Below are 16,064 nucleotides of genomic sequence, written 5' to 3'. Positions count from 1 at the left end.
TGTATCTCCAGATCTTCATCTTTTGTCGCTGGTGTTTGTTCTGAAAAGTAGTTATTATTTCTGAAGCCTGTTATCCCGGGGTAATAGGTGGAAGTCCCCCTCTTGCCTGCCCAGCTCCCTGGGATCCACTGTTCTGTGGGGGCGGGGAGAGTAAATAAAACTGAGGTGTAACTTCTGTTCAGTAACGGGCATGCAGCTTCAGTGGACAGCTCAGTGGCTGTCCACGTTTGTACACATGTCATCACCACCACCAGGGCCAGCCACAGGGCTCTGCCCACGTCGGGGGCACCGTTGGCAAGGGGCATCGTCTCAAGAATGGCACCTGAAGGGAACCTGTGCCCATGGCCCTGGGACCGGGGGCTCTGCGGGTGCTGGGGGTGGGGTGGGTATTTGCATCTGACAACTTAGTAGCTGATTGAAAAAAAAATACATAATTTAAGACGATAAGAGTTTTGCTGTTTCATTCCAAAATAAGCAAAATTAACTACCAATGGAACAGGCGCCCCTGTGAGCACCACATAGCTTCGCAAACCTTGGAATCGGGTTGATGCCACCACCTTTTTATCCTGTCCCACAATTGCTTCTAGCCACTACCGAAAACGAGCTTTGCAAAGGTGTGAGTCCATCCAGAGGCACGCAGCGTGGTCTGAGGTCGGCGCGGTGAGCGCGTGAGAGCTGACTCACGGGGCCGGTCATCGCTGTGCATTCCTTGAAAACCGAACACAGCCTGTGACTCTCCTGCTGGTTTGCTCTGACACCTGGGTGCCGCGGTGGGCGGTTTGCGAACTACGGGGGGCGTGCACCGTCTGGCAGCGTCAGCGGTCACGGTCACAGGCTGTCAGAAGGCAAAGCGAACACGGACAGGCTTGGCTCAACCGAGTGAAGAGAGGACATCGCCTCCTTCCTGGAGCCCTGCTTCCAAACGTTGCTGCACTTCAGAAACACCCGAGAGACGGATCCGGGTTTCGGGCATTTGTTTGATGAGGGAGCCCACCCAGTGGCCTGACTCAATAATCCAAAGACCTTGGTGGGAGGACAAGTCCTTTTGGTTCATCTGCACCACAGAATTCACTCCCAGAGGAGAAGATGAAAGAAGGCAGAAGTCTCATAGAACAAGCCTGGGTCTGGATCCAGCCAATAGGGTGATTGATGCCGGTGTCCTTGAGCACACTCCTCGCTCACCTGTTCTCTCGAACAGGTGCTGGCTGAGCCCCTCCCCGCTGACAGTCCTTGAGCCCGGGCTGGGCCTACCCCGAGACCCAGGGATGGAGAAGCCCAGCCCTGCCCTTGAGTCCCTGCTGCGGTGGGGAGAGGGGCCTCTGTGATGGGTCTCTCTTTCGGGCATGATTTGGCGTCAGGGCGGATTTCGGCAGCCCGTTTCCCCCACATCGCAGTAGGCAGGGGCAACTAGGGGCTCTTTGTCTCGGCAAGTGTCAGCATTTTCTTGGTGAATTGTTAAAATTGTAAATTGAAATGTTGAGGGCCTTTCTATGGTTTCTTTCTTTTTTTAAAAAGATTTTTATTTATTTTTAGAGAGAGGAAAAGGGAGGGAGAAAGAGAGGAAGAGAAACATCAATGTGCGGCAAGAGATACATTGATCAGTTGTCTCTTGGGTGCCTCCAACTGGGGACCTGGCCCGCAACCCAGGCACATGCCTTGACTGGGAATCGAACTGGCGACCCTTTGGTTTACAGGCCGGCACTCAATCCACTGAGCCACACTAGCCAGGGCTATAGTTTCTTTCTTTATTCCTTAATAAGAATAATTGCATGTTTATAGTGTTCTGCCCAGCTCACACATACATGATCGCCACTGAAACTAAAACCAGCCTGTGAGGCCCGCAGGGGAATGGGGAATGTTGACCCCATTTTGCAAATAGACAAGTGGGGATGACAGGTTCAAGGTCCCTGGGAAGTAAGTGGCTGGCTGGCTGCGCCCATGGTCCTGGCTCCTGCCTTCAAGCTCTGGGTTGTAGCACCTTCCAAATTCCCACCTCGGAAAGAACTGCAGCTGTGAACCTGAGAAGCCATCAGAACAAACCTGGGTCTGGATCCAGCTGGATCCAACATTCCGGCTGGTCAAGGCGAACTCATTTTCCTTAAAGGCCTGCATCTGCCCAGACACCTGGGCCCCCCCCCCCCCCCCCCCGCTGTACACCGGGCACTGCTCGGGTATGGCTGGGTCATCTCCTTCTCCCTCCTACAGCCTCCACTGGGAGCAGCTTCGCAGGGTGGGAAGGGTACGACATGCCCTTAAGGGGAGTTTGCTCAGGGAGAGGAGAAGTCAAACAACCTTGGGCAGGAGGAGAGTCCCCTGTCCCTGGAGGCATTCAAGCAGAGGCTGGGCAGTCCTGCGCTACGGGGGCATTCGGACGTCACCTGTGATTAGACCAGATCGGACTGGCTGACCCCTGAAGCAACATGAGGCTGTGGGTTTCTGTTCTGGAAGATGCTTCTCAGGAAAGAGGGAGCTCACACCTTCGTTTTCACCCAGAGAGAGAGAGAGCAGGAAGTGAGTTTAAAAGAGAGATTTGGGAGAAGAAAAAAATACCCCCAAGGCATGTTTGTTTCAACATTCAAACCAGCTGTTAAGTTCAGGCCCAGGAGAGCTTTGAGGACACCATCAAACAGAACCATTTCAATGGAATAATTAATATTAATTCAGCGGCCTTCCCCTGGTCCCAGCCAACTTCGTCACTGGGGAGCCGATCCCTGCCAGCTGAGTTCCCCCTCCCCCACCCCCACCCCCACCCCCACCCCCTCCCCCTGCCCAAGGAGGAAGGGTCCTTTCTAGGCCTGAGAGGTCAGCCTGAGCTACAGAACTGGGAAGACAGAGGGGAAGGGAGGGGCAGCTGGGGGAGGCAGCAGGAGGACTGCTGGGGTGGGGGCGGGACGTGGGGGGGGGGGATGGGGATTTTAACAAGTCCCAGAACTCGCTATTTGGATCTCCTTCAGGGTTTTGAGGAAACAAGAGGAAACACATTGGCCTGTGTGTCTTCAGCAGCACAAGTCCCCTGAGGCTGGGCCGTGTGGGTCTGCGTTGTATCAAGTTTGCGTCATTAACCCTTGGGCTGCCTAAGGGTCGCCCCTGTGGGAGGCGGTGCTCAGTGTTGGGGGGAGTGGATTAGAGGGGCTTCTGGTCTTTGACTTGCCTCAGGAGTGGCGCCCTTTCTCCCCCCTAAGAAAACGCCCCCGCCCTGCAGATGGCAAAGCACTCGCTCTCCCGAATGAGCTCCTTCAAGCTTCACTGCAGGTGTGGAGAGAACGCACGGCTCACGGGCCCATTAGGCAGATGGGAAGAGTGAGGCTCGGAGGCACGTGTGACAGCTGCGTGGGGAACACGGGGGCCTTTACGCGTCCTTTTTCCGACTGCCTTTCCCTCCGCCCGCCCCGTGCCCACTGGACTCTCTCCCCACCTGAGCTTGGCTTGCAGGGTCCTCAGGTTGGTCGGCTTCCCCGTCCCCAGGGCAACTGCCCAGTCACGCTGGAAGTGAAGGCTGAACTGTCTGTCACTCTGGGGTTCTTCTCTGAGCCTTTCTTTGCTTCTCGGAGACGCATTTGAACAACCCGTTGACTTGTTTGTGGAAATGACAGGACACCCGGCCTGGCGAGGCAGCACGTAGGTGGTGGCAGCGTCTGGGTATCTATTCTTCGCAAAGACCCGGCGCTGCTAATTACATCTGTCCCGGCTGGCTGTGCCCATGTGCCCCTCGGCACGGTGACTGCCACGGCGTTCCCGGCTCGGATGGGAACGGGAGGCAGGGCTCTATTCTCTTCTCGGTGTTGACAGAGAGAGCCACGCCAGCGGTCCCGTTTCCATTTTGCTGCTGTCGCTGGGAGGGGGGTCAGGACAGGGGGGACAGGGTGTTTCTTGGAAGCAAATGGGGCGGGGTGGGGGGAGGCAACACACATTGCCACTCAAAATGAAACCGTGCGTGGTTTCGCTTGCAGCAAGTTCAAAGGACCCTGTTAGGGAGAGCTGCAGGTGCTGCTGCTGAGCAGCATGAAAAAGAAAAGCGAACAGACTGATCGGCGGCCCCCCTCGGGGGGGGACGGGTGTGCGGGTCGCTCCTTCCAACAGAGAGAGAGGAGGGTGTGGCCGTGGCAGAGGGAGGACAAACAGGGACCATCAAATGCATTCTCAAGAAAAGCTCTGCACCCGGCGTTCTCCATGGAAACGGCGGTGGGGACAGAACAGGCGTCGCGCCGGAAGATGCTGAGAAACGCAACAGAAGGACAAAACTTTTTGATGCCGCTCAGGTTCAGGCTGCAGAAACCGCAGCCTCTTCAGAGGTGGGACCAGTTCGGTGACGGTTTTCTCCTTTAATGTGGGAACAGCAGGTTCCAAGAGGCTACGAACCCTGCAGCCCTTTAACGATCGCACTGGTCTAGAGGGGGCGGGGGCTGACGGGGTCCTTCGGTTCAGAGCAGCAGAAACCACACCGCTGTGGGGTGTCCCCGCCCAGCCCCCCCCCCCCCCCAGCAGCAGCTGCCCCAGGATCGGAGGGGAACTGCTCACTCATTCCTTGTTCGCCCAGTGCATGGTTTCCCAGAGCGAGGGTGCAGATGCGCCGAGCTGTCTGGGAAGGGCTCCCAGGATGTTGGTTTCTAGGTTTTCTGTTTGTTCTTTTCCAAGTAAATACACCCACTTGGGATGCTGTTGGTTCACAGGCTGTTCCGTGACTTCCGGGGGTGTCCAGCCTTTTGGCGTCTCTGGGCCACACAGGAAGAGGAAGAGTTGTCTTGGGCCGTGCATGAAATACACTGTGACACACAGTCACGAAAAAAAATCACATAATGTTTGAAGCAAATTCACGATTGTGAGTTGGGCTGCATTCATAGCCGCCCTGGGCCGCAGGTTGGATACCCCCGCGCATGGCAGTGATTGGTCCCCAGCAGGGGGCTTCCCCGGGTGGCCCAGGACGCTCGACAAACAGGCATTTTTAAGCACCACAGTCGCCTGCAGTGAGACGCCCTCACCAAGGGAGACAGAAAGGCCGCGTCACTCCCGGGTTCCAGCGCGGGTCGGTGCGTGGACGGCCCCAACTACTGAAGGGCTCCTTTCTTTCTCTCTCTCCAGTGGACAGAGCTTCATCTCTGTGTGAGGTGAGCTGATGAACTTTCTTGTACTCAGAGACTCTCAGATGGTGCGTGGGGTCCCTTTTCCCGAACCCCAACCCTATCCAACACCCCACCCCCTTCCGCAGCAGCCTTCCCCTCCCCTTTGCATCCTCCCCTGGGTCCGAGCTGCCCTGCCCCAGCTCAGACTTGCCCCCCACTCTCCTGACGACATCCCAACCCCGGGACCCCGAAGACTCCACTGTCACAGGCCATGCCCTTCCTTCTGGGCCCGGCAGCCAAACTGCCGTGGTGGTGGGGGGGTGGGGGTCTGTTCGGGCGGCCTCAGCCACCAGCCATTTCCTTTCCGTCACTCTCCACCGTCAAATTTATCAAGTACATATTTTCCTTTTATATATCTGGAAACAAAGGACAAATGTGTTCAGTTTGGTTTGTGGTTCCGTTATAAACAAATACAAGGCCGTTATCCTGGCCCGCTGCAGTCGGCTGCGGTCGGCGGATGGGTACGCACTGCGGGGCCTCTGGCCTGTGCGGGCGGAGGGGGCGGCGGGGGCCGGAGGGGGCGACGGGGGCGGAGGGGCAGAAGGTAGAGCAGGGATCCAGAGGAAAGGGTAACGCGGGCTGCGAGGAAAGTGCTTCCAAACCCCTGGGGGCTGTAATGGACAGGAGGGGGTGGGGGACTTCCGGCCCGAGAGGCCATTTGCCTCCCTCCCCTCGTGACCTCCCACGTGGCGTGCTGGATCTGCACGTATGGCTCGGAGCAAGACAGACAGTCACGTGGCCGTGATCACTTGTGGATCAGCCATGGGGGAGCGTGCACGCCCCAGGAATTGGCAACAGCTGCGGTCACCGCTTTCGCCCCTCCACGAAGAGCCTGCCGTTAAGCTTTGCCCACACCCCACTGAACACGTGCAGGCACAGGGGGTCGCTCTCACAGACAGTGTGATAGCTATTTGTCTTTGTATCTGTCGATCTGTATCTATCTCATCTGTTTAATTCATTGGACGGGGCGGGGGGAGTCATTCAAAAAATCTAGAAACACCTTCTCCGAGGGGCGATGGGCCAGTAGGAAAAACACGGGCACCTGGCGAGCTCAGACGTGTGCGGTGGGAACGTGAAAAGCGGGGGTAAAAAATGATAGAGAAACACCTGTTTGGCAGATTTTAGAGAACAAAGAAATAAGGTCAAATCCATTCTTTACAGGATAACAAGTTACTTAAAAAGTTTCATTCCTTCTTCAGCCTTTCAGAATTTCCCCAAATTATGTTGCAAAGGGGTGTGATGTCATGCACCCTCCACCCCCAGTTTTTTAGAAATGGCCCCAACACCCAACTGCAAGACCAGCCGAGAGGAAGGCAAGGCCTTCTGGGAAAACACAGCCCGCAGCCTGGGCGGGCGGGGACAGGGCCGGTGCCTGACACCACCCTCGGGCCTAGCTTGCGACAGTGTGTGTGCATCACCCGGGCTTTTCCCGTTCACATGGATGGGAGCTTGTGTATCATTTACAAGAACATGAGCAAAATCCCTGAACTACACTCTCCAACCTCAAACCCTCTTGTTGTTTTTGGAATCTGTGCCCGGTCCCGGGCCACAGGGAAAGGGGTGCCTTTGCAGCTGGGCCAGTGATGCAGCCCAGATGCTCGTCCACGTCAAGGCCATGAGCAGCCTCCGCGGAAGGATCTCCCTGCATCTGCCAGGACTCGGCGGGACAGCATCGCACTTCCGTTGCCTTTGTCTCCCTCAGCTCCTCCTTATCGTGCCAGCTTGGGCTCCCTTTTGCGGGACTGGCATAAGGATGGCTTCAGAACCCAGAGCTGGGCAGTGGGGAAGTTGGTGGGGAGGTTTGTTTGGTTCACTCTGTGCCGACCTAGTTCCGGTTAAAGTGGGGCTGGGCAGCTGAAGAGCTGGGAATTGCAAGGGGTGAGCTTGCTGAGAGGTGCCGGGGGCTTTGGTCCAAGATGCCAGGTGGCACCAGACGCATGGTGCTGGGTGGTGCGGAGGGAGTGGACAGGGCCCGACCCTGCCCGCTGAACCTGAGGCTGCTGCACCGCCAGTGCCAGGCCGGGCAGCTGGTCCTGCTGGGGGTCACCCTGTGCTCCCAGGACCAGCAGAAGCCAGGTGCCAGACTCATTTCTGCAGACAAAGAGAGAGTTCCTGGCACACACAACACCCATTCCCACGGCCCCTGGGCGTTTCAGCGCACGTCACAACACCCTTGCCCAGTGTGGGCCAAACACAGCCGGTGCCAAACCGGGGAGGGCTGGATGCTTGGCGGGGAAAACCCAGAAAGCGCGGTGAGCTGCCCTTAGACCCTGCCGGCTGGCCTCATGCTGCTCCCAGCCCTCCCTGTCCTGAAGCCAGAAGCTCTTGGATGGCCAAGTTCCTTGAAAGGGAGAGGCCCTGGGGCAGCAGTGGATGGACTGGTTCTTGGTGACTCTACGTGGGAACATGTTAGAAACAAGTTAAATGGGCCAAAGGAATGGGTGGTCAAAGCCGTCTTGGCGTGGCCTCCGGGGGCGCTGCCCATGGCTTCAGTGTGCAGCTGCTGGGGGCCTGCCTCTGAGCCCTCAAACCCCAGCTCCCCAAAACCTCAGGGAGCTGGGGCTTGGCCCACGGGGCATGGACTTTGTTTCAGAGATGGAAGCCTGAGGGTGAGAGGGGGTAATGAACGTGGGGTGAGAGGGAGCGTGCGTGAGACCTTGGGAGACCTGGAGGTCAGGCAGAAAGACGGAGACGAGAGACAGCAGGCAACAGAGAAGGAGCGGAGGCAGAATGACCCACACGGTCATGGGGAGTGGGCGAGAGGGTGCAGAGGAGAAAGAGAGCGAGGGGGCGGGAGGAGTGTTCCAGACCTGGCTCCTCCCGCAGAGGCAGGCGGGGGCCCCAGGTGATCAAACCCGCAGTGTCCCCCGGGGCCTGGAGCAGTTTGGAGGACCAACCCGGCCCCCCTGCTCCCCCAGGGGCGGGGTGAAGGCCATGCATAGGCTCAGCGATGCCCGGACTCCTCCAGTCCAGCCGCACGCACCCCTCACCATGACCCCTTCCCCCTGGGTGTGCCCTCCAGGTCTGCGGCGGCACCACGGGTCTCCCTCGGGGCTCGGGGGCCATGTCAGCAGTCGAAATAGGGCCACAGCTTCTGGTTCCTGCCTCAGCTGTGTCAGCACAGAGGGACAGAGGGTCAGAGACTCAGCCGCCATCACCGCCTGCTGGGGGGCGGGCTCTTCCACCACCTCGGTGACCGGAGACACTGGACTGCCAGACAAAGAGAAGGAGGCCGAGAATGCAGCCGAGGCGGCCCTGCCTCTCTCAGGCTCAGGGGCCACCCCCTCCGGCCTCTCTTCCCTTCCTATGATCCTTAGGGAGCTGGGAAGGCCCCCTTCTGCAGGAACACTTCTTCCACCTGAGGCAGCGCTCCTCTCAGCAAATGTTGCATTTGGCCCCTCAGGGCAGCTGCTGCTGTTAGAGCAGCTGAACGGATGAGGAAACAGACTCAGAGAGGTTGGGTGATCTGCCTGAGGTCACACAGCTAGTAAGTGGCAGAGCCAGGATTCGATCCCAGCTCTCTCTGCGTCCCAAGCAGAGAATGCACAGATGAACGAGTGATTGGTCAGCATTTAGAATTCTAGAGAGGCTGAGAGGTCCTCAAGTTTATGAGCGAACTCCTGGCCGCTCACCGAGCGTCCACAGCATGCTAGGTTCGTGTCATGCCTCGTTTCCACCGGCCGCCTGCCCCCTGAGGTGGTTACACACGGCAGCACTCAACCCGAAATCTCAACCCCACATGGTGCCTATCCTTTCTCCTTGCTTTAGTTGCTATTTTCTTACATATGAAATAAAACTTTCAATGGCCAAATAATTATAGATGCACAGCCACTTGCAAAGACAGAGCAAAGAGGCCCCGTGTACCCGTCACCCAGTCCCCCGGTGGCTGCAGCTTACCTCACTGTAGTACAGCGTCGGGGCCGGGAAGCTGACCTGGGTCCACGTGTGTGGATGGCTTGGTGCCATTTTTTTAAAAGATTTTATTTATTTATTTTTAGGCAGAGGGGAAGGGAGGGAGAAAGAGAGGGAGAGAAACATCAATGTGTGGTTGCCTTTCGTGTGCCCCCAACTGGGGACCTGGCCTGCACAATCCAGGCATGTGCCCTGACTGGGAATTGAACCAGTGACTCTTTGGTTGGCAGGCCGGCACTCAATCCACTGAGCCACACCAGCCAGGGCATTGATGCCATTTTTTTAAAAAAAAATCCTCACTTGAGGATATGTTTACTGATTTTAGAGAGTGGGGAGGGGGGAGAGAAACATTGATGTAAGAGAGAAACATCGACCGGTTGCCTCCCATTCACGCCTAGACTGGGGATTGAACCTGCAACCTAGGTACGCGCCCTGACTAGGAATGGAATCCTCAAGCTTTGGTGTATGGATGACGCTCCGACCAACCGAGCTCCCACCAGGCCTCGATGACAGTTTTGTGCTTGTGCAGCTTTGCATGACCGCCATTGCGCCCAAGACACAGCACTGTCCCGTCATCACAAAGATCTCTCTCACGCTGCCCTGTGGCGCCACCCCGAACCCCGGGCAGGTGAGCGCCTGTCCCCCGTCTCTACAACTTGGACATTCCGAGAATGATGGGTAACTCCCTGGAGACCCACCCGCGTTGCTGCGGGCGGCAATCCCTTCCCTTTCGTTGCTGAGTTGTGTTCTCCGACGCTGGGTGCACCTACCACGGGTCACGAAGAACTCACCCGTTAAAGGGCGTTTGTCTCCCGGCTGCATCGTTTTCTCCCAGGCATGTTGAATGGACACGGGATGTATTTATTCCTGTGTCTCTCCACGCCCTGCCGGGAGGTGAGCCCCACAAGAGCAGAGACTTCTGTCCCTTGTGTCCCTCTTTATTTGGGGACGGTGCCTGGCCCACAGTGCGAGCTCAGGAAACATTTGTGGAGCCAACTGTGCTGAGTCTTCCAGAGAAAGGCATTTCGTTTGGGGAAAGTAGCCTGCCCAAGGTCACAGTCAGTGGGGTGCAGAGCCTGGTCTTGCATGGGCTGCCCCGGCTCAGCGCCCCTCCCCACCCCTGGCCGCCCTGGCTTCCTTCTCTCTAGCCAAGCGTGGGCAGAGCGGCTCCTGCGTCTGTATTTCCTTTGGTGTAAAGGACGGGATGGGGGTAAAAGGCAGAAAGCTGTACTTGAACAACAATGAAAACAAACAAACAAACAAAAACAAAAATGAAGGGAGCCTGCAGGGGTTTTCAAATGAAACTTGGCTGACAACCCACAAAGCCCAAAGAGAAATAAACAAGAAAAAAACATGAGGACTCAGAAAACGTTGAACTTGTGAAATTGATTCTTTTTTCTTTTCCCTCTTAACATGGCGTGTTAGGCACCACTGGGGTCCGAGAGAAGACTAAAAGGGGGTTCACACCCTGACATAACTTATAGGCTGGTGAGGGAGCCGCCAACACAAAACGCGTGGTGCAGAGTAAAGCGGATATGAGTGCGCGCCGCCGTTCACGTATCGGCCAGACCAGCGTCGGTCGCTGCGTTCATTTCCTACAGCTGCTGCCACGGCGCCCACAAGCGCAGGGGCTTAAGTCAACACAGGTGTCTTACATCCCGGGGGGCGAGAGTCTACAGTGGGCTGGCGGGGACAGCGAACACTTGCAGTACCCTGGGAACTACGTATGTTATATCGGCCTGTGTTACATTGAAGCAACATTTTAAAATAATAATAAGAAAAACGATAAATGGATATGAGCTCCCTATTAGGAAACCCCACTGGACTCCAGTCTCTGGCTGCAAGGAGGAATTATGGGGAGGGGGCAGGTAAGCCGGGGCGGCCTCCGCAGGCAGCGGAGGGGGCAGCCCTGGGCAGCCTTTGGCGCCTCCGCGGGCAGTGGGGAGTGGGCCAAGGACGGGGCACTGAGGGGCGGGCTGCCAGCGCTGTGGGAGGGTGCTGGGGCCAAGCCTCTGCCCAAACAGAGCCGCCGTGTGCCAGCGGCCTCATCCTTCTGTGAGCTCTCCAGGGTTCAGGGGGACACGTGGGGAGCCCGCGCCGCTGGCAGCGGGAGCAGAGGCTGGAAGGCCAAGAACTAAGGAGGCCGTGAGGGGTCAGGAGACGACAGCAAGGAGGCGGCCAAGGTGCTCAGGATTCAAGCAGCAGGCTCTTGAGGTCCTGGGGGAAGCAGACAGGTGAGCACAGGAAGAGAAGCCGACAGCCCAACCAGAGGGAAGGGGACCTGTCATTCACACAGCCCGGGGGAGTGGGGCGGGGGCGGTCCTGAATGGCATGAGGGGCGGGGCCAGACTTCCAGAGGTCCCGCCTTATGTTTCAGATTTGGGGTTCCACAAGACTCCTGCCTCTCTTACAAGCCTTTGGCTTAACCAGACCCTTTCTCCTTCTCTAATTCCAGAGTCTCCTGACACGCAGAACCCTCCTCACCCCTTTCTCTAATTGGGAAACTCGGCCTCCACTTCTGGGAGCCACGGGGTGGAAATGGATGCAATTCCTCCAATCCTGTGCGGGGGTCTCCCCGCCTTGGGCCAGGAGTCCGGCAGAAACAGGCCCCCAGCCTGGGCGCTGCCTCACCCAGGGCCTGCTGGGAACGCCTCGTTCCCCGGGGCTGGGCTGTGGGTAAGAGGAGGGTGGGCCGAGGACCCCGCCCCGTCCTGAGGTCAAGGATGGAAGGGGGCCCAGAGGCAAACCAGCAGGACTGCCCCCTGCGGACACAGCCTCTAGGCGGGTGCTGTCCCGTCTCACAAAGACGCTGAGGCCACTCCTGCGGGTGGAGGGGCCGCTCAAGGTTGCACAGTCAGAAGGGGGCTCTCAGAGCCCAGGAGCCTGGGGCCTCGCCCATGTGGCCACAGAGCCCAGCAGGAGGGAGGGGTCTCAGGCCCTAGGCTGGGGCTCCGGGTTCTGAGGTGCTCAGGGGTCCTTCCCTGCTGGTGACCCAGTCCCAGCGTGGGACGGGCTCCGTGGAGGCCGGACACCCAGAACAGCCCTCTCCGAAGAGCCCATCTCAGAGTCATGACCTCTGCCGCGTAAGACACGCCAGGCAGGGGTACGAATGCCCTGTGAGATGTCGGGGTGCCAGTGCTGCCTTCTCACTGGCTCTGGCTGGGGGCCCCGTGGCTGGGGTGCTCCCGGGTCCCCCCCCCCCGGGTTTGGGCTCAGAAGCCAACCGACCTAGAGAGGGCTCAGGTGACAGCCTGAGGCTCTGCCCACTGGAGACGGGGCGTGTGGGGGCAGCTCGGGGGTTGGCCAGTGTTCCGGCCACCTTTGGGTGGGGCTGACCCCACAGAAAGGGTCGACTCAAAGGCAGGTACTGGCAACTGTTATATGCAAGAAGGCACAGAACAACAGCCTGGCAGAAGGGAAGAAACGCAGTTATTTTCATTAAGGAATTTATTTCTCTTAAAAAACCGACAGTGGTTGGATGTGGACACAGCAGCACTGCGACAGGTCGGTGGGACACACAGACTCAGAGCAGCAGAACAGGGCCGTCCGCCTCTGCAGTGGCCCCCGGGGGAGCTGCTTGCACTCGCCAATGTTACGTTTCCCTGGAGGGAAAACAAAAAAGAAGCCTCGGGCTACAAGATTGGTTTGACACTACCAGCAGCCACTACGCTCTTCTAAATCGAGAACAGTTGTTTTCAATCTATTACAAAAGACGACGAATCTGTGGGCCGGAAAAGGCATCTAGATGCTTCTTTGGGGACGTGTCTCCCCTTCGTAGGGACGGCCAGCTGGGCGCATGTCTCAACCGCCGTCCGCAGCACCGGCCTTGACAGTCGGACGAGACCAGACTCCGGGAGCCCCAGCAGGGCCGCCCCGGACGGCGGGACGGCGGAGGCTGGGCTGCCGGGGCCAGAAGGACGTGAGTGCTCTCTCTCCACCGTTCATGATGCACAGAGCTGCCGCTTCCAAACGCTCTGTCTCCTTCTGCAACGAAGGCTACAAGGTGAGGGCGTCCCGTCGCCGAGGGTGGGGACGGGAGACAACCAGGAGCGGTCCCCCTACAGAGGGTGCAAGTGCCCTCGTGGGTCTGTGAGCACGCGGCAGCCTGGCAGGGCAGCCGGTGTCGCGCCCCCCCCCCCCCCCCCGTGTTCCCCCCTCAGACTCCCGGCTGTCCACGTGGCCGCAGCTCCCTCCGTGTCGGGGTCTGTCTGGGTCAGCAGCCCACCTGAGAAGGTCGGTGGGAAACCACCGATGACCTGAGCCTTTGGGAGAGGACAGGCGCGGGGAAGGACAGGGAGCCCCCTGGTGCACTGGGCCGCCTGCAGAGGCCGGCAGACCCTGGCTTCCTGGAGGGCGGGCCCTCGGCGGCACCAGGGCTAGCTCGGCTCACACCTACTTGTGGCAGAAGTCGCCTGTGCCCGGCGGGCCGCTTTTCGAGCGCGTGCATGTGTGTGTGTGTGTGGGACCAGGCCACGTGGTTCTCCCCCTGCAGGCTGGCCTCCCCAGACCCTGGCTCCCAGGCCAGGTGCCCCCGTGACTAGGGCAGTGCGTTTAGGGGACAGGCGAGCCTGCCCAGGCTGCCAGAGACACAGTGGCACAGTGCTGTCTCGCGGTGCGTGGCGCTTGAAGCACACGGTGTAGAGGGCGGTGCTCCCGGACTGGAGAGAGTAGAGATGGCGGTGCTGGTGAGGGATGTGGGGCCCTCCCCTGTGACCGTGGGGCCAGTCTCCGTGAGGCCATGGGGAGGCCAGGAGAGCCCCGGCGGGGTGGTGCTGGGCCAGTACTCTGGCCCTGGCAGAGACCTCCCCTGCCCCGCCAGGGACGGAAGCAGAGACGCTTCCGCAAGACCCCGTGCCTCGTCTCGAGGGCACCCAAGTCAGCGCACGTCCGGTGAGACAATGTCACACCCGGAGGAAGGAGGGCTCTTCTGGGAAGAGCTCAAAGGTGTAAAAAAGATTTAAACCCACTCTGTCCAAGGAGGCCTCACCCTGGGCAGGTGGGTGGGTGGGAAGGTGGTGTTTTTCTTTAATCAAAAAATACCTCTTAAAAAATGCAGCTTCAGGACACAAGTGGGAACAGAAGCAGTGGGGGCAGGGGGCGGAGGGTGGGCGGCAGAAGGGCTGGGGGCGGGATCCGTGGGGACTCGGGGACTCGGTGGGAGGAGGGCCGATTTTCAGGCAGTGTTCCAAACTAAGCCTTCCCTTCTCCCGGGAGAAGCAAGGGGCCCAGAGGAAGAGGAAGCCTGAAAAGGCCAGTGATTCTGTCCCCGGGTCCTGTGGACACTCGCCGGGGACCGGGAATGTGAAGGGAGGCTCCAGCACTGTGTCCAGAGCTCTCACGACAACTCGGACACGCTCAGCAGGTTCACGCCTCTTTCCTGCGCCTTCAGGGCCCTTTCCTACTGCGGCGGACAGGGCGCCGGGCCCTGAGGTATAGAGGGAGGCTGGCCCGTCCACACCCGTCCGACCGGTGAGGGTTGGGCTGCCGTGAACTGGGCGAAATAAAGGAAACTTCTGGACAGAAGCATTGTGGCCTGGGCTGGTGACTGTCCCAGGAAGATGACTGACCTTGTCATGAAGAAAGGACGGTCACGAAGAGCTTGGGGACCTTGAAATACTGGTCAAAGGGCTTTCCGCTTCTCGGCAAAGACGGAATGTAGCCATTTGTATTTATCTTGTGTGCAGCCCAAGCAGGGGCATGGGAGCAGCCTCCGGAGACGAGTCGGTCTCGAAGGAAAGGACACTGAGCACTAACGGGGTCTGAGGGGAGCCGACTGTCCCTTCTCCCCCACTTGTTTGTCACATCGCCCCACCATGGCGAGTCCCCAAGGTCAGGCCCCTTCCGAGCAGCAGGGCCCTGGGGTCACGGGCGACTTTCAGGAACAGTCACAAGGCTGACGTGCTCGCCCCTTCCTCCCGCCTCTCGGTGGCCTGGGCCCCACCTGCAGCTGCGTCTGGGGCGGGCACAGCTGCAGGCCCACTGGTGGCCGAGGCAGTGGCCCTCACCCCCTGTGCCAGAGGGACCTGCAGGGCCTGTGAGGGGTGCAGCTCTCCGGGCTGGGGTGGGGATGCTGGCGCAGGGACCAGCCCGGGCCCGAGGCCAAGTCCGACTGAGGCCGACTGGGTCTCTGGGACCCCGTCAGGCTGGGCAGCAGGGCCGGGCAGGGGCTCTTCCTGTCCCAGAGGAGAGGCGAAGGCAGACTGGCTCCTGTCACCTTTTGGAGATGGCAGGGACGGCCAGGGGCTCCCTAGGGCTGGATGGCCGTGCTGCGCTGGCGAGGGGCTGCACGCAGAGGCCCTGGTCTGGCAGAGCCACCGAGTCCTCCTGGGGCTGCACGTGCCCCAGAGATGGGGGTCGCAGCGAGAGGTGGCCTCCACCCCTCCTCTCCCCGACAGGTGACTAGGAGCTTGTCCTGAGCTTCTTCGGTGGCTGGGCCTCCCCTTGGGCATCCCATCTGCTCGAAGAGCCGGCTCTGCCCCCTCCCCCCGCCCCCCACCCCGGGGACAGCGAGTCTGTGGCGGCCCTGGGCAGCTCTCGAGGCCCCGTGACCCTGTGCACACTTCAAGTTCATGCCCGGCGTCCCTGGGCAAGCCCCTCCCCCTCCACAGACTCACTCCAGGTGACCCACTGACCCCGCTCCAACGCTCCCGTGGGCCACGAAGGTTCAGGGTGCTGGGGGCTTTGGGACTGCTCCTTATCACCGCTACGCACCTCTTCAAGACAGAGGAGAACTAACACCCCAAACACGTGCCTCTTGAAAACACACCGGCTCCAGCAGTCAGAGCCTGCCCGGGAGAAAGAGGCCTGGAGAACACGGCACTGAAGACGCCCAGGTGGGCACGCGGCCACCTCCCGGCAGGAAGGGGAGGCGGCAGCGCCACCGGGAGAGGGCGCGCCCCGATGGAGCGGCGGCTGGGCTGTGGGGGGGGGGGTCCCCAGGGTGCCTGTGCGCATTTAATTCCGATTCTCGTGGGTCAGCACGGGGAGATGTCAGCGCGAGGGAAAAGTTATAGAGATGGATACGACCAGTGC

Source organism: Phyllostomus discolor, chromosome 5, assembly GCF_004126475.2.
Source record: "Phyllostomus discolor isolate MPI-MPIP mPhyDis1 chromosome 5, mPhyDis1.pri.v3, whole genome shotgun sequence".
In the NCBI taxonomy this organism is placed as follows: domain Eukaryota; kingdom Metazoa; phylum Chordata; class Mammalia; order Chiroptera; family Phyllostomidae; genus Phyllostomus; species Phyllostomus discolor.
This window is presented reverse-complemented; position numbering follows the sequence as displayed.